Source organism: Protopterus annectens, chromosome 2.part2, assembly GCF_019279795.1.
Source record: "Protopterus annectens isolate FY-2018-M chromosome 2.part2, PAN1.0, whole genome shotgun sequence".
Classification (NCBI taxonomy): domain Eukaryota; kingdom Metazoa; phylum Chordata; order Ceratodontiformes; family Protopteridae; genus Protopterus; species Protopterus annectens.
The window spans coordinates 174679970-174697529 of NC_056730.1; the positions used below are offsets into that span (position 1 = coordinate 174679970).

The window sequence follows — 17560 nt, forward strand, 5'->3', positions numbered from 1 at the left end:
CTATACTCATCACACTGCCTGATGTAAGTCCACTTGTGTGTAGAATATCCAGTCATTCCTTTCATAAAAGGTCTTTCCAAGATACACAAAGGAGTTATTCCTCCTCCGTTAAGACCGATAGTAGTGGGACAGGGTTGGTTGACTGAAAACATATCCCGTTACTTGGAGAGTAATTTAGGCCTGATAGTCAGAAGCATACCAACCATTCTTATAGACATATCAGCTATTAAATGATTTAGATCAGTTAACAACACAATTAGGACCCCTTCCATCAGTGATTTTAGCTACTTTGGATGTGGAAAATTTGTTCACTGCCATCCCTAATGATTATGGGTTGGAGGCATTAAGAGAATTGTTACACATTATGGAGAGACATACCAATGATAAACAAATGCTTATTTGTACTTTGATGGATTTGGTGTTCAATAACAATGTATTCATGTTCCAGGACATGCTATATTTGCAAGCATGGGGTGTCGCCATGGGCACCCCATGTGAACTCTTATGCCAATCTAATTATGTATCATTGGGAGGAAGAATATGTGTTTAATACTACATTTTTCAGCATGTCTTATTATATCGCTTTGTGGATGATATACTAATAATTTGGGATGGAGACATGAGTTTGTTACATGATTTTGTTGTTTATTTGGGAACCACTACTAGTTTCCTGAAATTTACTATGGAAACTTCTTTACAGAAGATACATTTTTTAGATATGACCATTTTTAAAGATGAGACAGGAAGTTTGTCTACTTCTCTATATAGAAAGACATGCTAGCGAAATGCTTTGCTGCACTTTGATAGCATGCATCCGTGCTTCACATTTTCCAACATTGTGAAGAGTCAATACTACAGAATTAACAATATTTGCAAGGACTTGACTGAAAGGTCTACACAACTTAAGTTTTTAGATGAACTTCTATTTGAAAGGGGCTATACACAGGAAGTTATTGATGGCATAAGGAGAAATACAGGTAACATTTCTGAGGATAGTAATCATAGTGACACCAAACTTCACAAGAACAGCAGTATCTGGCATGTCCACAGAAATCAAAGGCAATTTGCGTCCCAACAAGACCGCTTACCCATCACAATTAGATACACCAATGATAATAGAAGTATTACAGACATTATTAAAAGAAATTGGAATGTTTTAATGGTAGACCAACGGATGTCAAACTTATTAGGGAATACACCCAGATTTATTTATAGAAATAGCAAAAATCTGAAAAGGTTATTATGTATAGATAGATATGATGGAGGCCTAAACATAGACACTAGGAACTTAAATAATGGCACATATCCTTGTACCAGATGTAATATCTGCAGATATGTTAGTAAAAAACAAGACTTCAAACATCCTAGTATGGATTATTTTTTCTCACCTAGGTTTTATGCTTCATGCAATAGTTCTAATTTGATTTACTTAGCTACCTGCATAAAATGCTCAGCGTTTTACGTAGGCATGACTTTGAGAAAGTTGAAAGATAGAGTATATGGTCATATTTATGACATAAGGAAAGCAATTTCTACCAATACATTGGCCAAGCATGTCATTACTTACCCTGAACATGGTTTTGAGTTCAGAGTTTTACAAAGAGTTAGATCTAATAGACGAGGGGGCAATAGGTTGAACCATCTTGAATCCATTGAATTAAATTGGATTTTTAGGCTGAGAGCCCATATTGAACCAGGGCTCAATCAATATGTCAGCATTAGATCGATTTTGGCTACACGCAGATAGATAGGTTTTATATGTTTTTGATTTGGTGACTAGATAATCTTTACAACATTTTTAGTCTATGTTTTTATTTTAATATTTATATATATTGTTTTAGCAGCAGTTTTTGTATTTTTTTTGTAGTTTTAGATATGTTTGAATGGGTTTTTCAGATGAAACTATGAATGATTCATGCAACATTTGCGATGAAATAGTGACTTAAGTAATGTTACAATTGCTAATTGGTTGTTTAATTAACTCTTTCAATTAATCATCATAGCAACTAATTTATTATTGATTGATTGAGCATGTGATTTTATATATATATTGCTGCAGAAATGCTTGGAGCTAAACCTGATGAAGCGTGTATTATAACACGTGAAAGCGCTTGTTATTTCTACAACGTTATATTAAAGAATTTTATCTTTCTTGGTGGTCCTGTTCCAGTGTTTTTTCAGAAAATGTATTTTAAAACAAATCCTGTTACTCTAGCAACTGTCTAAAAGGTTATAAGAGCAATTTTCAAAATATGTCCCTTTTTGTACCCCCATGTTGTCAAGCTTTGTCCAGATGTTGTGCATTAGGAGATTGAGCGGTATGTGCATAACTGCAACTAGGAATCTGGGAATATGTGTAGAAACAGTCAGGTAGTGTTAACAAACATTCCCTCGACAGGTCTTCCAGGTAAGGGAAGTAGAATTTAGCTATAAGACAGTTGAAGTATACACTGTGTACAAACATACCACTGCCCAAACCAAGGCCATGGGGTATTTTAATAATACCTGTAGAGTAATGATTAGAGCAATGATCATTAAAGTTGTGAGTACTGCAAGGATATATAAGTTAATTGACCCCCCCCACCATATCTGCAACAATAATCTAAACACACAAATCAATAGGTATGTTTACACAAAACCTACAGATGGGACATATGTCCTATTGTTCAACAAATATTGAAATGTGTTTCTATTAATGTTCCATGTTGAAATACTATCATTGGTGGCCTGTTGCTCTCAGTGTAACCTGCATGCTGTTGTAATGGCAACTGTGGTTCCATATATGCATGTGTTCTTTTTGCTATGCATCTGTTCTAAATCTGGTGTTTTGGGTTAATTGGAATATCTATGCCTGCTGTTATAACTACTCCTGGATTGTGTTGACTATTAACTAACCCACATATGTTCTAAAACTGCAACACCATAGCACGTTTGGGAAGGCCGTTCCCAATGGACCCACCTCTCTCACCTGATCTGGCCATGGCACCAGGCCCCAGCATGTCTGGGACCCACCCCAGGACCTCCTCGTCTGCTGGTCCTGCACCACCTTTGGGTGGAACTGCCTCAGGGGATGGGGGCTTGTCCCCCCTGGGAGCGGGCGCAAACAGGATACTGTCACCCAAAGCCAGGTCCTGGGATTGGTGAGTAGCAAGGTCTGAAGGGAGTTTGGAGATCTGCTACACCAGCTTGAGGGCCGCATGGCACAATTAAAGGGTCAGCCTGCCCCTCCTGCTCAGCCCCAGCACAGCCACCTTCGGGGCCATGAAGGTGCAGTGGTGACTGCCCATGGGTGGGGACCTCAGTCCCACTGTTTGCATTTGGGGCCACATGGGCTTCCGATTTCCAAACACTCAACCCTGTCCATGGTGTTTACCCCCCCCACATGTGTCATATATTGCCCCTGTATGCTGTCTTGTCTGTCTTCTTACCCTACCCAACCTACCTCCCCAAATATACCAACTATCCTTCCCCAACATCCCACTTTCATCTTAAAAAAAGAGCAATCTGTTCCCAAAAAAAAATTTCACACCATACATAGCTGTCCATTTTGCACACGTGTCCACTGAACACATGTAATCTGATCTAATTGGCTTCACAACACATTATTGTTGCTGTCATCCCTCTCTCAGGGGTTTGAGTGTCCAAATAAGCCTTCAAATTCAGTATATATGCACAGCTGTTGCTGTAGAAGAAATGGACAGCTATGGACCTTCCCTACACCTGTCCTGCACATCCCTAGCTACTTCACCTATTGTCTTTCCCTCTTTGTGCTCCCTTTTCACCACTTTCCTATCACCACTTTTTTCTTTTCTTTTAAAGAAATTAATGTGGGGTAAGTGGGAGTAAGCACTTTTAAGCAGTAGTAAGCATGATTAAGCCTGTTTGCACAGCGCTAAGCAATGCCTACACAGATTAAGCACTTTAAAGCTGTCTGTAAGCATATTTAACTGGAAGTTAGCATTGCTTACCACCATGCAAACCCACTTACAACTGCTTAAAAGTGCTTTAATCACTCTGTATCCAACAGCCCTTGTTCTACTCAGAAACAAAATAATCAGCCCTGCCCAATCTTCAACCCAGGACCCTGTACACTATAGTCAGAGCAATGTACCACAACTCCATCAGAGCATATATATATCTGTGCATAACATGTATTGCAGTTATACCCAGAACCATACCTCCCCACCAGTTATGTTATGTCCAGATGTTTGGCAGTTGTGTAGTGTTGCCTCTTTGCCATGCACCCCATCTCTTTATACTCATGTCTACTCTCTACATTTGTCTGTCAATCCCACTTCTCCTTTGCCAACACCTTTCTCTGCATACTCCCCTGTACTTCTTCATTTCACCACCAAATGTGTAGGAGCAGTCACCATCTGGGCAGCATGTCAACCTGTGTCTAATTGAGCATAGTAGGTCACAGGTGCATTAGTGTAATGCTGAGTATGAGTACAAATTGGACACATCCACTGAGGGCAATCGGAAGGCCATCCCCACACGTCTGTGGTCTCACAGGCAACTATCCAACCCGCCCTGTAATGGACGTCAGCCACAGCACATACACTATAGCCACGGATGAACAGCTTCAAACATGTTTAGGACAAACACCCCCCCTGGCTGAACATCAGTATAGAAGGATATGCACACCACATGCACCCCAACCCTCACCATTAATCAAGTGCAAACTGCCTACTTACACATAATGTTATGCATGTCCATACAATTCTGCTAGGTACTGGAGTATTATTTGATGTAATGTTGTGGCTACTGGTACTCATTACTAGTGAGCTGCCTCTGTAAAGATCTATGGACACTGTCTGATGTCCTGTGATGTGTTTTCCCTGTTTATGTCTTTCAGGTGTGATGCAGAGACTTCCAGCCTATGATATTCAGGAGACAGCAGCCATAACTGAGGCTATCCTGGAACACTACCATATCCTCTACAGTTGGGGTTGCCAGCACCAGCAGGAGAGGACAGCCCTCTGGGAAGTCCTCACACAGAGAGTGAACACCTTGGGGAACCGTGGCCACACATATGAACAGGTCAGGCACAAAGCAACTGACCAGATTCGGCGTGCAAGCCAACAGGCTGCTGCAGTGGTGAGGGACCATTCCCCTACTGGTGGGGGAGCCACCCAGAGAGGCCCCACTTACAGCAATGGAGGAGCTCCTTGCCAACATTTATATATGTATGGAGATGCATATATGTGGACAACTCTATACATAATATATATATATGTGTGTGTGTGTGTGTGTGTGTGTGTGTGTAGAGAGAGAGAGAGAGAGATACATCCACATGTATATCCACAAGTACACATAGATACATATATATAGAAAGGTGAATACATACATACATACACCGTAAAAAAATTCACCAAAGCCAACTTCACACTTCTTAAGACAGAAGTGGCAAACTTCACAACACTCATGCAGACGAACAATAGAGGTACAGCTGCTGAATCCTACACAAATGCACTTTATAAGCACTCACATGAGTGCATGGATCGTGCTATCCCTAACAGAACCAAGATGCTATCCTCCAAAAAATTAAGCCAATCTGGTGGTCCCCTGCCATAAACAAACTCTAAAACAGAAGAAACAAACTGTTGCAAAAAAGAGTAAAATCCCATGACTGGAAGAACTCCCTGGTCAGCCTCGGTAAGAAGCTGAGATCCCTCATAAAATCCTCCAAAGCTAGTTATGAAAACAAAATCACCACCGATTCTAACGACAACCACAAAGCATTCTATAGCTATGTCAAGAATCTCAATGGCAACACTCTGATCTGCTCTGAGTTACAACACAATGGCACTAAATATACAGAACCAACTGATATTGCCAACATCCTGGTAGATAGGTTCAGTGCTAACTTTACCCACACTCACCCCCCAAAGGGCCCATCTCTATACCAGAAGAATGCAAAGTTCCTGTAATCATGGCTGCACAGGTAAAAAACACACTCTCCAAAGCCAAGAACACAACATCTATGGGACCTGACAGCATCCCAGGCTGCGTTCTACATGAACTCCAGAATGAACTGACACCCCATCTAAGCACCATGTTCAATCATAGCTTCACCTCAGGCTTTGTGCCCACTGAATGGTGCACAGCAACGGTTATCCCACTCCACAAAGGGGGAGCCACCAAGGACCCAGGGAACTACTGCCCCATTAGCCTAACAAGCCTAGTCTGCAAGGCCATGGAATGTATCATCATAGAACTTAAAAAGAAAAACATTGGTAATCTACAAACTCTGGACCCCACCCAGATCGGGTTTGTAAAAGGCAGATCATGTCTCCTAAACCTGATTGACTTCTTTGAAGCAGCCACCAAAGCCGTAGATGAGGGTAAGGTGGTTCACACAGCCTATCTAGATCTCGCCAAGGCTTTTGACACCAACCCCCACTCTGGAATTATAGATAAACTCACCAACCTAGGTATAAATCCCTATGTCACAAGATGGGTTGCCAACTGGCTCGCTGACAGAACCCACACTGTGAAAGTAGCAGACTCCAAATCCGACTTCAGACCAGTGACAAGTGGAGTACCACAGGGTTCAGTCCTGGGTCCTCCCCTGTTTGGTATCTACTTTTCTGAAGTACAGGCTAACACAGAAGGACTTTGGCTAATGAAGTTCACAGATGACTACAAACTAGGAGCCATAATTGAAACTCCTAACAATGTGGACATCCTACAAAAGGGCCTCACTGAGACAGATGCCTGGTGTCAAAGCCATGGCCTCAAGCTCAATGCCAAAAAGTGCATTGTCATCCCCTTTGGTAAAACTCTGTCCCTATGAGCTATCACATAGGTGGTAGTCTACTTAACACCAAAAGTGTGATAAAGACCTTGGGACACAGGTGGAGAGCAGTCTCTCCTTTGATAATCACATTGCCACAGTAGTCAGGAAATCCTTCTACATGGCACACCTCATCACAAAAGGTTTCTCATCCAGATAAAAAGAGGTCATTGTTCCCCTCTACTCATCACTCATTAGACCCATTACAGAGTACAATGCCCCTTTGGTATGTACCTCACAAGACATCTACAACAACTGGATAGGCCACAGAAATACCTCACAAAGAGGATTAGTGGCCTCAAACAGATGCCCTAAGCAGACCATCTCAAAAAACTCCAGCTTTACTCCATCGCATATCGCCTACTCAGAGGCAATCTCTGCCTAAACAAAGTTGTTGGACATGCTCCACTTAAAGAAATCCCAATCCCTCCGAACTACACACTCTAGGGATCTAAACCTTGTCACCACAATAAACAGAACATGCTGGAGGGATAGATTCCTGTCCCAGAGACTTTCCATACTCTGGAACAAACTACCTATCTATATCAAACAAAGCTCCTCATTAGCACTCTTCAAGAAAAATCATAATGACTGGATGGGAAATAGGAAATTCACCCCGGAGAGCACCTCTGTGGCTCTACTCGACAAGGGCACAGGAAAATAATTTTCTTGGGTGGCAAAAGTCAGGGTACCTTTTTGGCTAGGCTTGTATAGGCTCTAGGGCTGATAGCCTAGTACCTACCTATGAACCTATGAACATGCTTACTAAATTAATTTTTGATTGCAGATCATGCATAACTTTCTGAAGTATAACATATTTTCCTTAGTATATTATTATTGTTAATAACAACAATAACAATAATAATAATAATTTGATATCGCTAATATTCATACCTGATAGATCAAGTAGGTTTATCTCTGGATGTGTTTTATTTCCTCCATTCTTTTAGGTTCACAGATTTGTACAAAGATTAGGCTGGAGATCCATTAAGAAGCTTAGACACATCATGATTGTAATAAGAATGATAGACAAGTTCCCCCTGGATTGGGGATCATTAGCATTAATGCAAGACATGAATTTACCGTTACCCATCTGGTCATCAAGGTATGCTTTACAGATTTATGTGGAGGTGTTCTGCTTGATGTGCAGAGGGAATCTATTCCAATGGAGTATGCATTGGGTAAGGAACCCCATCATGAGAACAGTTATCATAGATTTTACTGTGGAAGTTTATGCCCTTGGAGTATTAGCTGAGCTAATGGATCTTTGAAAGTAAAATAAGGAAAAGAGTAAGTGGTCTTTCATAGCACAAAAAAAAAAACAGGCAAGTGTGGCTTCTCAGCAGCTTGTAATGAACTGAGTATAAGGACAGAGATTTTAGACTACTGGGGTAGCTTTGGGGATTTAAGCAAGATATTTTTAATTGTTATAAATCTTTGCCTTGCAAGTTGTACAAGGTACTTAGAGAGATGTATTCCAAAAAGAAAATTTATTTAATAATGGGTCTGATGTGGTGGTATAGAGTGACTAGGACATCTCTGAATGTAAAAAGCACACCACAACAAATACATCATACAAGGCAGGACTTTATGACCACAGCTGAGATATGGAGGTTTAAAGAGCTTATTGTCAATATGGCTACCACTTTCTCTAATAATGGAGTCTGTTTTAAAAAGAATGAAAGTGGTATGAAAAGAGAAGTGATAAGGGGCTTACTTAAGCTAACTTTGATACATTTCTTTGCATTTAAATTGAGCTCCAGATCTAAGTCTGAAGGGTTGAGGCTGGTAAACTAGTTAATGTGTTTACCTCCCAGTCACAAGTTACAGAGTTTAATTCTCACCTTTGAAAAAGGGAAATTGACTAGGCTTTAAATGGTCCACAAGGGCAGTTGGTCTAGCACTCCACTGTGTACCTAAAATAGTTTTAAGGGACTGGGTTGGCATAATGGTTGTGGTCTTTACCTCCCAGATACAAGATGCAGTGTTTGACTCTAACCTCTAATTATTGGCTTGGCTTGTAACAGTCTGCAGACTGACATCCTAGTATTTACCTATGAACCTATGCGAATTTGGGTATTGTGAGGTCAGTTGACAACACCATCCAAATTTCAATTGACTACAGATGTGGTTATCCATAGACCTTAGATGTCTGTATTGCTTTAAAGTAAAGACCAAGCAGGAGGGGACCTAAGGCTAAATCCTATGGGATGCCACTAATATGATATCTATGGCTAGAGGAGATACCCCCTACTTGGATTACATGAGTTCAATCCATAAACCAATTATCTATTAAGAGGACAATGTAAGGGTTAATGATATGACTAAAGTCTGGTTATGATGTCTACATGGGAGATTGTGTCCAAACTTTAGCAAGGTCAGGGTAGGCAGCATGAAAAGTCTGTCCTCATCTAAAGATTTTGTGTCCATGTCAAATAAATAAAGAAAACAAAGTTGCCTATGAATGATCTGCCTTTAACCAATCCAGATTGATGAAGGTCAAGGGTCTGCAGGTCATCTTTGCTCTTGTTAACTAGTTGAGCGATACTGATAATGCTAGTGAGGCTGGTAGGCCTATACTCATCACACTGCCTGATGTAAGTCCACTTGTGTGTAGAATATCCAGTCATTCCTTTCATAAAAGGTCTTTCCAAGATACACAAAGGAGTTATTCCTCCTCCGTTAAGACCGATAGTAGTGGGACAGGGTTGGTTGACTGAAAACATATCCTGTTACTTGGAGAGTAATTTAGGCCTGATAGTCAGAAGCATACCAACCATTCTTATAGACATATCAGCTATTAAATGATTTAGATCAGTTAACAACACAATTAGGACCCCTTCCATCAGTGATTTTAGCTACTTTGGATGTGGAAAATTTGTTCACTGCCATCCCTAATGATTATGGGTTGGAGGCATTAAGAGAATTGTTACACATTATGGAGAGACATACCAATGATAAACAAATGCTTATTTGTACTTTGATGGATTTGGTGTTCAATAACAATGTATTCATGTTCCAGGACATGCTATATTTGCAAGCATGGGGTGTCGCCATGGGCACCCCATGTGCGAACTCTTATGCCAATCTAATTATGTATCATTGGGAGGAAGAATATGTGTTTAATACTACATTTTTTCAGCATGTCTTATTATATCGTCGTTTTGTGGATGATATACTAATAATTTGGGATGGAGACATGAGTTTGTTACATGATTTTGTTGTTTATTTGGGAACTACTACTAGTTTCCTGAAATTTACTATGGAAACTTCTTTACAGGAGATACATTTTTTAGATATGACTATTTTTAAAGATGAGACAGGAAGTTTGTCTACTTCTCTATATAGAAAGACATGCTGGAGAAATACTTTGTTGCACTTTGATAGCATGCATCCGCGCTTCACATTTTCCAACATTGTGAAGAGTCAATACTACAGAATTAACAATATTTGCAAGGACTTGACTGAAAGGTCTACACAACTTAAGTTTTTAGATGAACTTCTATTTGAAAGGGGCTATACACAGGAAGTTATTGATGGCATAAGGAGAAATACAGGTAACATTTCTGAGGATAGTAATCATAGTGACACCAAACTTCACAAGAACAGCAGTATCTGGCATGTCCACAGAAATCAAAGGCAATTTGCGTCCCAACAAGACCGCTTACCCATCACAATTAGATTCACCAATGATAATAGAAGTATTACAGACATTATTAAAAGAAATTGGAATGTTTTAATGGTAGACCAACGGATGTCAAACTTATTAGGGAATACACCCAGATTTATTTATAGAAATAGCAAAAATCTGAAAAGGTTATTATGTATAGATAGATATGATGGAGGCCTAAACATAGACACTAGGAACTTAAATAATGGCACATATCCTTGTACCAGATGTAATATCTGCAGATATGTTAGTAAAAAACAAGACTTCAAACATCCTAGTATGGATTATTTTTTCTCACCTAGGTTTTATGCTTCATGCAATAGTTCTAATTTGATTTACTTAGCTACCTGCATAAAATGCTCAGCGTTTTACGTAGGCATGACTTTGAGAAAGTTGAAAGATAGAGTATATGGTCATATTTATGACATAAGGAAAGCAATTTCTACCAATACATTGGCCAAGCATGTCATTACTTACCCTGAACATGGTTTTGAGTTCAGAGTTTTACAAAGAGTTAGATCTAATAGACGAGGGGGCAATAGGTTGAACCATCTTGAATCCATTGAATTAAATTGGATTTTTAGGCTGAGAGCCCATATTGAACCAGGGCTCAATCAATATGTCAGCATTAGATCGATCTTGGCTACACGCAGATAGATAGGTTTTATATGTTTTTGATTTGGTGACTAGATAATCTTTACAACATTTTTAGTCTATGTTTTTATTTTAATATTTATATATATTGTTTTAGCAGCAGTTTTTGTATTTTTTTTGTAGTTTTAGATATGTTTGAATGGGTTTTTCAGATGAAACTATGAATGATTCATGCAACATTTGCGATGAAATAGTGACTTAAGTAATGTTACAATTGTTAATTGGTTGTTTAATTAACTCTTTCAATTAATCATCATAGCAACTAATTTATTATTGATTGATTGAGCATGTGATTTTATATATATATTGCTGCAGAAATGCTTGGAGCTAAACCTGATGAAGCGTGTATTATAACACGTGAAAGCGCTTGTTATTTCTACAACGTTATATTAAAGAATTTTATCTTTCTTGGTGGTCCTGTTCCAGTGTTTTTTCAGAAAATGTATTTTAAAACAAATCCTGTTACTCTAGCAACTGTCTAAAAGGTTATAAGAGCAATTTTCAAAATATGTCCCTTTTTGTACCCCCATGTTGTCAAGCTTTGTCCAGATGTTGTGCATTAGGAGATTGAGCGGTATGTGCATAACTGCAACTAGGAATCTGGGAATATGTGTAGAAACAGTCAGGTAGTGTTAACAAACATTCCCTCGACAGGTCTACCAGGTAAGGGAAGTAGAATTTAGCTATAAGACAGTTGAAGTATACACTGTGTACAAACATACCACTGCCCAAACCAAGACCAAAGGGTATTTTAATAATACCTGTAGAGTAATGATTAGAGCAATGATCATTAAAGTTGTGAGTACTGCAAGGATATATAAGTTAATTGACCCCCCCACCATATCTGCAACAATAATCTAAACACACAAATCAATAGGTATGTTTACACAAAACCTACAGATGGGACATATGTCCTATTGTTCAACAAATATTGAAATGTGTTTCTATTAATGTTCCATGTTGAAATACTATCATTGGTGGCCTGTTGCTCTCAGTGTAACCTGCATGCTGTTGTAATGGCAACTGTGGTTCCATATATGCATGTGTTCTTTTTGCTATGCATCTGTTCTAAATCTGGTGTTTTGGGTTAATTGGAATATCTATGCCTGCTGTTATAACTACTCCTGGATTGTGTTGACTATTAACTAACCCACATATGTTCTAAAACTGCAACACCATAGCACGTTTGGGAAGGCCGTTCCCAATGGACCCACCTCTCTCACCTGATCTGGCCATGGCACCAGGCCCCAGCATGTCTGGGACCCACCCCAGGACCTCCTCGTCTGCTGGTCCTGCACCACCTTTGGGTGGAACTGCCTCAGGGGATGGGGGCTTGTCCCCCCTGGGAGCGGGCGCAAACAGGATACTGTCACCCAAAGCCAGGTCCTGGGATTGGTGAGTAGCAAGGTCTGAAGGGAGTTTGGAGATCTGCTACACCAGCTTGAGGGCCGCATGGCACAATTAAAGGGTCAGCCTGCCCCTCCTGCTCAGCCCCAGCACAGCCACCTTCGGGGCCATGAAGGTGCAGTGGTGACTGCCCATGGGTGGGGACCTCAGTCCCACTGTTTGCATTTGGGGCCACATGGGCTTCCGATTTCCAAACACTCATCCCTGTCCATGGTGTTTACCCCCCCCACATGTGTCATATATTGCCCCTGTATGCTGTCTTGTCTGTCTTCTTACCCTACCCAACCTACCTCCCCAAATATACCAACTATCCTTCCCCAACATCCCACTTTCATCTTAAAAAAAGAGCAATCTGTTCCCAAAAAAAAATTTCACACCATACATAGCTGTCCGTTTTGCACACGTGTCCACTGAACACATGTAATCTGATCTAATTGGCTTCACAACACATTATTGTTGCTGTCATCCCTCTCTCAGGGGTTTGAGTGTCCAAATAAGCCTTCAAATTCAGTATATATGCACAGCTGTTGCTGTAGAAGAAATGGACAGCTATGGACCTTCCCTACACCTGTCCTGCACATCCCTAGCTACTTCACCTATTGTCTTTCCCTCTTTGTGCTCCCTTTTCACCACTTTCCTATCACCCCTTTTTTCTTTTCTTTTCTTTTAAAGAAATTAATGTGGGGTAAGTGGGAGTAAGCACTTTTAAGCAGTAGTAAGCATGATTAAGCCTGTTTGCACAGCGCTAAGCAATGCCTACACAGATTAAGCACTTTAAAGCTAACTGTCTGTAAGCATATTTAACTGGAAGTTAGCATTGCTTACCACCATGCAAACCCACTTACAACTGCTTAAAAGTGCTTTAATCACTCTGTATCCAACAGCCCTTGTTCTACTCAGAAACAAAATAATCAGCCCTGCCCAATCTTCAACCCAGGACCCTGTACACTATAGTCAGAGCAATGTACCACAACTCCATCAGAGCATATATATATCTGTGCATAACATGTATTGCAGTTATACCCAGAACCATACCTCCCCACCAGTTATGTTATGTCCAGATGTTTGGCAGTTGTGTAGTGTTGCCTCTTTGCCATGCACCCCATCTCTTTATACTCATGTCTACTCTCTACATTTGTCTGTCAATCCCACTTCTCCTTTGCCAACACCTTTCTCTGCATACTCCCCTGTACTTCTTCATTTCACCACCAAATGTGTAGGAGCAGTCACCATCTGGGCAGCATGTCAACCTGTGTCTAATTGAGCATAGTAGGTCACAGGTGCATTAGTGTAATGCTGAGTACGAGTACAAATTGGACACATCCACTGAGGGCAATCGGAAGGCCATCCCCACACGTCTGTGGTCTCACAGGCAACTATCCAACCCACCCTGTAATGGACGTCAGCCACAGCACATACACTATAGCCACGGACGAACAGCTTCAAACATGTTTAGGACAAACACCCCCCCTGGCTGAACATCAGTATAGAAGGATATGCACACCACATGCACCCCAACCCTCACCATTAATCAAGTGCAAACTGCCTACTTACACATAATGTTATGCATGTCCATACAATTCTGCTAGGTACTGGAGTATTATTTGATGTAATGTTGTGGCTACTGGTACTCATTACTAGTGAGCTGCCTCTGTAAAGATCTATGGACACTGTCTGATGTCCTGTGATGTGTTTTCCCTGTTTATGTCTTTCAGGTGTGATGCAGAGACTTCCAGCCTATGATGTTCAGGAGACAGCAGCCATAACTGAGGCTATCCTGGAACACTACCATATCCTCTACAGTTGGGGTTGCCAGCACCAGCAGGAGAGGACAGCCCTCTGGGAAGTCCTCACACAGAGAGTGAACACCTTGGGGAACCGTGGCCACACATATGAACAGGTCAGGCACAAAGCAACTGACCAGATTCGGCGTGCAAGCCAACAGGCTGCTGCAGTGGTGAGGGACCATTCCCCTACTGGTGGGGGAGCCAGCCAGAGAGGCCCCACTTACAGCAATGGAGGAGCTCCTTGCCAACATTTATATATGTATGGAGATGCATATATGTGGACAACTCTATACATAATATATATATATATATATATATATATATATATATATATATATATATGTGTGTGTGTGTGTGTGTGTGTAGAGAGAGAGAGAGAGAGAGAGAGAGAGATACATCCACATGTATATCCACAAGTACACATAGATACATATATATAGAAAGGTGAATACATACATACACATATATAAATATATGTATATGTATACATAAATATAGAGACATATATGACAGCTACAAACACATGCAATCTGAGGGTCATGTTGCTGCACACTAGACATCTACACCTGAAAATGCACTCACTGGATGTATTCCTTAAAATGAGAAACTATGATATCTGTGCTGTAAAAGAGACCTGGTTAAAGGCAGCAGGAAGCACCCCTGCACTACCAGCTTATAACCCATTCCACATCTCTTGGCTGCAGGACTTTGACCGAAGCTCCAAAAGTGGTGGTGTTTCCATACTCATTAGGGAGGCATACACCTCCAGAGTGTTGACCAACTTAGGCATTACAGAGCCTAAAGGCATAGCTAACATTGGGTAGAACAGTGGTTCAGGTCGTAGCCTGCTATAGGTCCCCAAACATGTCCCAGTACTCACACTCCATGTCCCTAAACACCCTGGAGGCTGGTATTGTCCAACCTAACACTCACATACTGGTTGACTTCAACTACCCCACCATTAACTGGGAAAGCTACTCATGTACCAATGCACATGCCCATCACATCGACCTGGTCCTTTCTAACATGAGTGACTGTTGCTTGACACCAAGAGACAACTCCTCCTTGTTATATCTGAACACAAATTAATCACCTTTGGAAATCCATGGCCCTCCCATGCCCCCCTGCACAGTTAACTACCATGAAAAGCCTTTCCAATGCTGAATATGGCCTCATAACAACAGAGGTGGCTAACCTTACAGCAGCCATGCAAAGGGAGACTGTGCGCATGACAGCTGAATCAAACAACAATGCACTATGAACATGTACACAAATGCATGGGTATTGCCATACCCACTACAACCAGGGTCCTCTCCTTCAATAAAAAGAAGCTGATCTGGTGGTCCCCTGCCATACAGACACTGTACAACAGAAGGAGGGAACCGATATGGAATAACGTGAAGGCCCAAGACTTGAAATCAACACTTATCAGCCTCAATTGAAGGTTGAGAACTCTCATCAAATACTACAAAGTTAGCTGTGAGAAAAGAATTGGAGCACACAGTGAAGACAACCACAATGTCTCATGCAGTTATGTTAAGAATCTCCATGGCAATAGCAAGATTTGTTCTGAGCTTCTAGACAAGGGAAGCTCCCAGACTGAGTCAAACAATACTTCCAATATACTGGCTGGCATCTTGAGTGCAAACATTACCCCTCACTCCCCACTCCAAAGGACCAGTCACAATACCAGTACACCACCAAGCACCCAGTATTACTGCAGCACAGGTTAAAATACCACTGTCCAAGGCCAGGAATACAGCTTCTATGGGACCTGAGAATATCCCTGGCTGTGTTCTACATGAACTACAGAGTAACCTGACACCTTACATGTGTGCCCTGTTCAAGCACAGCCTCACCTCAGGTTTTGTTCCTGCAGGCCCTGGGAAATACCACCCCAAATGCCTGACAAGTCTGTTATGCAAAGCTACGGAATGCATCATTATGCACCTAATAAACAGGGATATGGGAATCTGCAGACTCAGGATCCTACACAGTTTACCTTTGTGAAGGGTAGGTCATACCTGCTCATTCCACCTGGTCAGCTCCTTGGTGTCAGTCACCTGAGCTGTGGATGAAGGCAAGGTGACATATACAGCCTACACTGAGCTGGCCAAAGCCTTTGATAACATTCCCCACTCACTAACCAGGTGAGAACAGAGGCACAAACACAGGGGTATATTGGACATACCGGTGTCATACATTGAGACAGTTGCAGATGTCACTGGGTTTGTTGCAACATCCTTTATGAGGAATATGACGTCGGTAATACCCATAGATGTGTGTATTTAGGGACTGCATTGCCCAGAGTCCACAAATGATTTACCAAGGACAGCAACTGTCTGGTGAACATGCAAAACACAACAGACAGACATGCAGCCAGTCTGTGGACAGTGTGCCAGTGGAGAGGTATGTCAGAGACATACCACTGTGAGTCGTAACGTCACACACTAAACGCATGTCCACACAAACTCTGTCAATCTATCAATCCACCATGTGTATAACAGCACTGATGACATAGAATCCATTCACACATCTGTGGATATGTCCACCATGTTGGTTGGCTGTCTCCACATGTCCTGTTCTGTGACATATTGTCACCCACTGTATGTGAATCTGTAGGCCACCACCTCTATAATGTCCCTCACACAGGCAAGGAAATGGGGCAAGGCCCACATTAAGGAATGCCCCATATGTCAGAACTAGCAGCAGTGTCCAGGCCCACAGCACAATACAATGTGGGCACCTACACAATGGTATGGCCATAGCAATACCTGACATCTGCACATCTGTGCAGAGGACAGACAGTAAGTAGATAGCCAACAGGTTATGCATTAGGATGAATGTTTTACAAGACACACATTTGAAACTGAAAGGTATGCCATTACTACATGGCAGCAGTCCTCAATGAAATGTCCAAAAAACATAGTAGTCTACAGTTAATATCACCATATCATATCAATATCCAGTTGGAGATACATATAAACATACAGCTCAAACACCAAGAACAAGACACTCAGTTCTCAGAATCCAGCTTTGCATGCAGGGGTGTATGGTTCCAGTACTACAATCTGCAATCTACTCTTAATGAAAAAGCACTCTTAAAAGTACTAATGTAATGATACAATATGTGTTAAACTATTTCTATTATCCAGTGCACTGTAGCTGGTGTAACATGCAAGTGTGACTGCATATAACCTGGGATACTATCCATGTATGAAACACATACAAAGAGAAAAGATT

The 17560-nt window shown here is 41.2% G+C and overlaps 1 protein-coding gene across 1 annotated transcript in view; it reads right to left on the reverse strand.

The window, feature by feature from the left end:
• The window catches only part of LOC122795928, a 557622-nt gene that overhangs the window by 517428 nt on the left and 22634 nt on the right, over positions 1-17560 (reverse strand). The window lies entirely within an intron of this gene.